We start from the raw sequence: 7,618 nt of genomic DNA on the forward strand, positions 1-7,618 counted from the left end.
TATGTGGTTTTACGGAGAGCAATAGAAGGGCATGGGAGTGTGTGGTTCGGTGGAATAGGGGGAACGTGTGCACAGTGCTGCTGCAGGATGGCCGTTTTGTCCCATGGGTCGGCGTGGGTCAGACTCGAGGAGGCGATTCTCCTTGGAGGTTCGGCTGCCCTGTGTTCTCCTTCATGCACCCCACTCTGTCTCCCGGACGCCTTTCCATGCACCTTGTAGTGAAGCTCCATCTGGGCAGACTGTGTGGGCTCTTTGAGTTCCACACGGACCACCACCCTCCTCCCCCCACCTGTGCCTCCTCCTGGGAACAGAGCAGCTTGCTCTCTGGTCCGGTGGTCAGAAGCCAGGGAGATGGCTTTGCCTCTTTCCTGCTCTTCCCTCTTCCTGCTTGTCCGTGGGTACTGTGGCGTGGAGCTTGCCTGTCTCAAAGGCCATCTGTGAGGTCTCTGGAGATCTGTACCCTGTCATCACTCGGGTGGACTCGGGGAGGGGCCGAGTCCTGCAGTCTTCCTTGCGCCGGCCCCACTCATCTCGCAGCTGCTTGGCTGTGGGTCGGGGGGCGCCTCCTGCTGTGCAGAGATGCTGGCGTCCTGCCCCATCCGTGTACAATACGCCTCGCTCTCTGAGAAGATGGCCTTTCTTTCTGAATCTGTGTCCTGCCTGCTGGCCCTTAGTGCTGGGTGTTGCTGAGCAACTTGGTCACTAACTCCTGTGGGGAAACACGTATGCCTTGTGTACAAGGACCGTCTAAACTTCTCCTTTTCTGCTCCTAGGTTGCTCAGTCAGTTAAGCGGCTGACTTTGGCCCCGTCATGAATTTTTTCTTGGCAAGGGAACCCCCGAGACGGGCTCTGAGCTGAGAGCCCAGAGCCTGGAGTCTGCTATCAATTCCTTGCTTCCCTCTCACTCTGCCCGTCCCCTGCTGCTCTCCGTCTCTAAGAAATAAAGAATGATATTAAAAAATTAAAACAGAAAATCTATTTCTATTTTACTCTTTTCTGTTGTTCACAAAGGTCCTGCTTGCTTCGTTCTTCCCCAAGGATGAGTAGAGCTGACCGTAGAACAACTTGGTGTTCGGGGTTCCACCCTGCCCACAATTGAAAATCCATGTATAACGTTTGGTCCCCAGAACACTTAACTGTTCAAACTCTCCTGTTGTCCAGTAACCTGAGTAGAAAGAAAAACAGTGCATTAGCACCTGTATCTTGTATGTGTTATATACTATATTCTTCGAGTCAAGTAAGCTAGAGAAACAGTTTTACGTCACAGGGAAATAGGTGCACAGCTCTACACTGTATTGATCCCTAAGTTTATTCTCCGTTTGTTTCTAGAATGAATTGTCTATCAGAACCCACATCAGTGCTGGCTCAGGTGACACACTACGCTGTTGTTACGTGTATCATTAGCACTATGCATCAGAAATGGGAGGAATTGGAAAGATTCCTGTGTATTTACGGATGTCACAATTCATGCGTAACCAATGAAGGGTGAATGCTTCATGATGGCCTGGTGTAATCAGTACGATTGCTTCGTCATGGCCTAGGAGATACACGGGTGAATGCATGGTTACAAAGCTTTTCTAGCTTGCAGTTTTACATCCATATTCCTAATACAGTCTGGACACATTGTTACATTACAGAAACGGCCTGTGATAGTAGGCTGAGAGGCATTTTCTCTGGGCGGGGACAGAGAGAGGCCTGCCAGAAGGAAATGTCATTTTTTGAAAGCCAGGTTATGGAACAACACGTTATTCGTTTTATGTCAGATCTTACTGCCCTTATGCCCCTGTGAGGATAGGCTGTCCAAGTGCACACAAGTCTCGCACACGATGTTCCTCCTGTTGAACGCTTAGGTGGTGGTGACACACATGCGCCCCGGGCGGCCTGGCTGCATGCTCCCTCGATTTTCACGCACAGACGTGTGCATGGCAGGCGAAGTGGTTCACTGAGCACCTTGGTGAGGATTTGCTGTCTGGAAAGTGGGGTTGGGTCCTCACAAATGTGCCGATAGGCAGACATGCATGGGGTGGGGGGGACCCGCTAGATGGGGCTGTCTTGGGCCTTGGGGCCTGGCGGTATGGGGGTGGAGGCGGGCACTGTCTGTGCAGCTTTCCAGAAGGGCCTTTCTGTTCCTGGCCAATGTTTCCATAGCTTGCTGGCTTTAGTCCCAGCGCCCTTGTCATGGAAGGGTCCATGTGGGAAAGGAGCCGAGACTCTGCCGGATCACTCCTGGTGGCAGCGTGCTTTCCAGCGATGACACTTCCATGCCGCCTTCCTCGCCCTCCGTCTGCTTCGCCAGATCTCCTCTCTGTGCTGTCTTCTTCTGTGACCTCCTCTGGGCTTTTCTCTGTGCTCGTGACCTTCTGTAGGATACGCATTTTGAATGCCTGCATCTCCCAACTCTTTTCCTTTTCCTTTTTCTTTTTTTCTTTTTGCCATATGCCCAGTGTCATTCATGAGTTTCCTGATTGGCTGTGTCATAGGTCCTGGAAATCACGCACGTCGTATGGACAGTCATCTCTAGCAAGGATTTCTTGATTGTGTTGGGCTTGGTTGTCCCAGAGTTTTTTGTAACGTCCCTTGGCATCTTCCTGACTTTCATAATGTTCCCTCTGTGGCGGTTCTCTTTGGTAGCATTGACTGTCCTTCTTGTAACGTGCCTGTGTCATGAGCCTCACAGGTCCTCGTGGTCCTTGGTCCACAGGCTTAGACCCGCTGCGCTCAAGAGCGATGGAGCCGCCAAGACACGTTTGGTGGTGACCCGTGGGGTTCTGGGTGGCCAGGACATTGTCCAATGTCAGAAGAACTTCAGAGGACATTCCTTTGCTTTCAGTGTACTTCCTGAGTTGAGGGACAGAGCCGGGATGGAACTGCTCCAGGGCAAGGGCTCTGGTTGTGCAGCAGACCACTGGCCACTGGCACTTGTTGCCTTCAGGACCCTGGGGTGAGCTTCCTACACAAGGCCAGCCGCCCTGCTCACACCCCCGCCCGTATCCGCTCAGTCGGTAGCTGCTTCACCCCTTCCTACCCAACATCTTGGTGCTCACTTGTCATTCTCGTGAAAAAATGTTTGTGGCATTTTTCTTCCTGACAGGGCTCCTCCTGCATGAAAAACTTGTGCAGGCAACTTTGTCTCCACAAGCGATTTTCTTTTGTTTTTCACTTTTTGTGTTGGAGTGATTGACATGTGTTGGACCGTAGCTCCTGCTTCTCTGCAATCCTCTCTGGGGACTCTGGGAAACCGTGTCCTTCTTCTTCGTGGTGGAAGCTGCTTCTTTTATCGCTTTTTCCATTATTAAAGGCAAACTCCTTTCTAAAATCACCAAGCTATCCTTTGCCTGCATTGAATTGTTCCAGTTTTTGATCCTTCCCTTCCTTCTGCCTTAAGTAGTGATGTCATGTCTTCACTTGTCTTGCAGTTTGAGTCGAGTCTGCAGGTGCGCCCGTCTCATAGTTGTCCTACATCTACAGAGATGCCACATTTTCCACACGAGACAAAAAGATGTCTCAACGAAAGCACCAGGTTTTTGCATGTCTTGGGGTGGCTGTAGCGAGAGCGTCGAGAATTTCCTTTTGTCTCTGTCCCCATGGACCCCATCGCTGGCCGGCTGGCAGCTGCAGCTGAGGACCTCAGTACATGTCAGGCCATTCAGCCTTTTCTTGTCATACCATGACTCTTCTCTGCATCGCGGGAGAACGTCCAGCATCTCTGGGTAAACTTCTGACGGGTCCCAGGGTGTAATTCAGGGTTCAAGGTTGTGCTTAACACACTGAAAAATACACAGGAACCCAGAGAAATCACTTTTACTGTGGTGTGTGAGTTACCAGAGAAAGGAACTGCTTCTGAAGGTTGCTGATCAGCAGATTCGTGCAACACTTGAGGTGAGCTCAATAGCTACAGGAGGTTTTGCACACTTTCCCCCTAGTACAGCGTTTGCTACAGCTCATTTTATGCCGTTAGGACTTAATCCTGCGTCTCCACATTTGTATACCTTTCTCTTGACTGCAAATGGCACCATGTAGGTAAGGTCTGTTTACATGCGCACATTTTTGTGACTCTTACCTTGTTAGAGTAGATTTGTGTATGCTTTTGGGTAGGAAATGATATAATAGCCAAGTATCTGCGTATATTTCATGCCCTCGTGCCCTGCCTTTTACTATTTTTGATATTTTGAAGCTGCCCAGCTCGTCTGCCAGTCTTTCCAAATGACACATATCTCAAGAAAAGTTTCCAATGTATTTATTGGAAAAAAAATCCCCACATAGAAATGGGTCTGCACAGCCCTACATCAAGAATCACATATGCGTCTGTGGGTTAACCTTGTCAAGTCAGATTGCAAGGAACTTGGGTAGTTCTGTGGTAAAGTTCCCCTTGATTAGGAAAAGGTTAATTCATGAAGAAACTTGAAGTATGTCACCTGTTTTTACAATGATTTTCTAGCATTGACGAAATCAACCACTCTCGCTATTTGGAATTTGAGTTAAGTGAACCTTGTCCGTTTGTTTGTCTTCAGAGTCAAAACTTCTGGGCCGCCTAAGTGGCTCAGGGGGTTAAGCGTCTGACTCTTGGTTTCAGCTCAGGTCATGATGTCATGGTTCACGGATTGAGCCCTGCACCGGGCGCTGCGCTCTACTGACTGGAGAGTGTGCGTCCACCTCCTTGGAGCCCACCTGTACGCCGTGTCTTGGGCGAGCGCTCAGTATTGGCGGGAGAGAAACCCCACGCGCGGTGACGGACCCTGGCATCCCTCTCTTCAGAAACCCTTCGTCCATAATATTTCCTGCTTGACTAAGGAAATAAGATTCTGCCTTTCGTCAAGTCGTACAATCATTTTTGAAAAGTGCATTTCGTATGGTTTTCTCTGATTGGGCCAGGTGTTCAGTCTAAGACAGGGCTTTTGAATACCGTCAGCCTTTCCCCACTGCAGCTCCACAAGCCTGCTTGCCAGACGAGGCCAGAGGCTGGGGATGGGCAACAGGTTCTCAGGCTGTTGCTCCCAAGTCAGCAGGGTTCCTAAATCATAAACCTACCAGGCACCTGAAAATGTCCCCTTGAGAGTTGGTCCCTAAGAAAATCCCTGGGACTCCTGTGGGTGGTGATGAGGGGACTTGTGTGTGTTGCTACCTGAGGTTGGTGAGTGAGTGTACTCTGGAGAGCCACGGAGGCCTGGTGCGCTCTTGCTAATGACCCCCTGTGACTTTCCACTTTTCTCCCCTCTCCACTCCTGGAGTGTACAGCCCTTGCGGAGGAGCTCAAAAGCTGTAGGAGCAGCTCTTGCAGAGAAAGGAAGAGGTTGTCGAACTGAAGGCAGCGAGAAACAACACGAGGGTCTTTAAACACATGACAGCACTCCTCTTGTCCACATGTCCCTGTGGAGTTGGTTTGGACCCATTTTTCTCAGACCTCGTTTGATCTGTGAGAAGGCTATCTTACATTCGTGGGGGCAGCTCCTTAACTGGGTACTGAACTGAAGTGATTCAGACTTGGTTTTGCATTTGGTGAACTTGCCCGCAATTGAAGGTGTTCTTGAAACACCGTTTTCCTTTGGCCTCTCCTGCCAGCTGCTGCTGGAACATTTGGAGTTCCTCGTCTCCAGGCACTAGAGATCTCTTCGGAAAACAGTGGTGAGGCTACAGGCGAAGACTACGGCCGGCGTGTGCATTGAGACCGAGGGGCTGAAGGTCTTTGAACTCCATATTGGAGAACGACAAAAGGGAGGATGAAACGGTGTGCCTCGCCACGGCGGTTCTCGACTTGTGCACATGCTGTGTGTTATCAGGCATACATTGCGTTTTTGTGTGACTGGAGTTTCCTTTTAAGCTACTTGAATTCTTGTAAGAAGCCGGGTCTTTATGGATAAAAATCAGTGGTTGGTGGAAATGTGTGTACAGATTTGCTGGTACAAATTGCATAAATTTAAAGCTGTTAACAAGCAAGTTTGTGAACATGAGCATCCGTGAAAGTCCTTACCAGCATTCTGTCATGTTGGTTTTTTTTAAAATTTTTTTTAATGTTTATTTTTGAGACAGAGAGAGACAGAGCATGAACAGGGGAGGGTCAGAGAGAGAGGGAGACACAGAATCTGAAACAGGCTCCGGGCTCCGAGCTGTCAGCACAGAGCCCGACGCGGGGCTCGAACTCACGGAACGCGAGATCATGACCTGGGCTGAAGTCAGATGCTCAACCGACTGAGCCACCCAGGTGCCCCCTGTCATGTTATTTGAAGTGAAGGGGACCTTAGGGTGGCTTTACAGTACGGATTAATGAAAAATCCTCCGCGTACAAACTCAATCCCTTTGGTTCCAGGTGAGAGAGCATTCATGTGTGGCACTGGAGTGGTATAGTTTCTTCGAAGAAGAATTAGGCGCCACACGCAAAGAGTAAGCTCCAGACATCATCACAGGATTTGAATGGAGGGGGGTTCCTTTTTACCCTTGTTTTTAAAAAAAAAAAAACATATGAAGACCAGCAGTGGGGGCCATCACATGTTGCTTCCCTTTCTGGTTTTCAAAGGTAGAGAGCCAGATGAAGGAGTGCCTAGCTCCCCTCTCCACTCTCGTGGCCAAGGTGGAGGAAGATCTAGACAACCCGCGGAAGGATGTCACCTTTTCAGAAGTAATGAACACCATGTTACGACGAGATGTGCATGAAGTGAGAGGCAGTTGAGAAAGCCTCGCTGTCCTCAAGTCAAATGTGGGGTGTTTGATTCGGTCTTTGTCCACTCTGTCCTTACTCTCCTACATTTTTTGAACGTTTGGAGTTTGGTAGAAGTAGCTGCAGAACGGAACGTTATTCCAGGGCCTGGCAGCTGCCTCCCCGTCTGCATGATAGAATCTGTCTTCCCTGGGCTCTACCCTACCAAAGCCTGGTGGGTAGGCGGCGTTGTGCCTTCAGGTGTGGAGTGCGTGCCACCTGAGCTTGTCCCATGCCGTGCTCACGGTCCGTTCTGGTAACACGCTCAGCACATTCGAAACACTGTGGTGCAGCCGCTCTGTTACTGGCACCGTGTCCGGGGCTGGCTCTGGTTGTGCATGTGCTTTGTGCTCCCGGGTCACGGCCTGGAAGTGTTGCCGAGGGTTCTCGACTCAGGGCGCTTAGAGTCCAGATCAGCTTGGGAGGGAGAGTGTCAGCTCCCTGGAGGCAGCCCTCTCCGGCAGCTGCCGGCCTGTGCTTCTCACTCGTGTGGGGTGGTGTGTCGTGTGCCAAGCACACGTGGAAGATGCTCTTCCGTGCTTCACCCAGTCCGACAGGCTCTCAGGATGGTCCTTTGAGCAACCTCAGCAGCAGTAGCAGTAACCAGGACTCCCTGCACAACGCCCCCAAAAGAAGGTCATCAGTCCCGTGCGCTGCTTGCTAGGCAAGAAACAAAAGGTCCACCCCGGCCACGCTAGTGTTCTGTATAGCTGCAAAGGGATTCTATATAGCTGCAAATAAGTTATATCTCCTCCATAGTGAAACTGAGGCCCGTATTAAGATAAGGTTCCTGGAGGACGTAGAGCGTGTATGAAATCTGGAAAGGACTCACGTGGAATCCCATTCCACCTTATGAAGTTGTGCAGGGATGGCCTGACCCCAGAGCACTTGACTCTAAGCCTGGCTCCTGCACAGATGAGTTTGGG

At 50.4% G+C, this 7,618-nt stretch overlaps 1 long non-coding RNA gene across 1 annotated transcript; it reads right to left on the minus strand.

Annotated features, from left to right (window-relative positions):
* Positions 1-962: 962 nt before the first annotated feature.
* LOC128313836 (uncharacterized) lies at positions 963-2,339 on the minus strand. Its single transcript, XR_008294843.1, has 2 exons — positions 1,478-2,339; positions 963-1,166 (listed from the first exon to the last, which is right to left on the minus strand). It is a non-coding gene; the product is annotated as an uncharacterized LOC128313836 (long non-coding RNA).
* Positions 2,340-7,618: the final 5,279 nt, after the last annotated feature.

The sequence above is a fragment of the Acinonyx jubatus genome, unplaced genomic scaffold, assembly GCF_027475565.1.
Source record: "Acinonyx jubatus isolate Ajub_Pintada_27869175 unplaced genomic scaffold, VMU_Ajub_asm_v1.0 scaffold_62, whole genome shotgun sequence".
Taxonomy (NCBI): Eukaryota; Metazoa; Chordata; class Mammalia; order Carnivora; family Felidae; genus Acinonyx; species Acinonyx jubatus.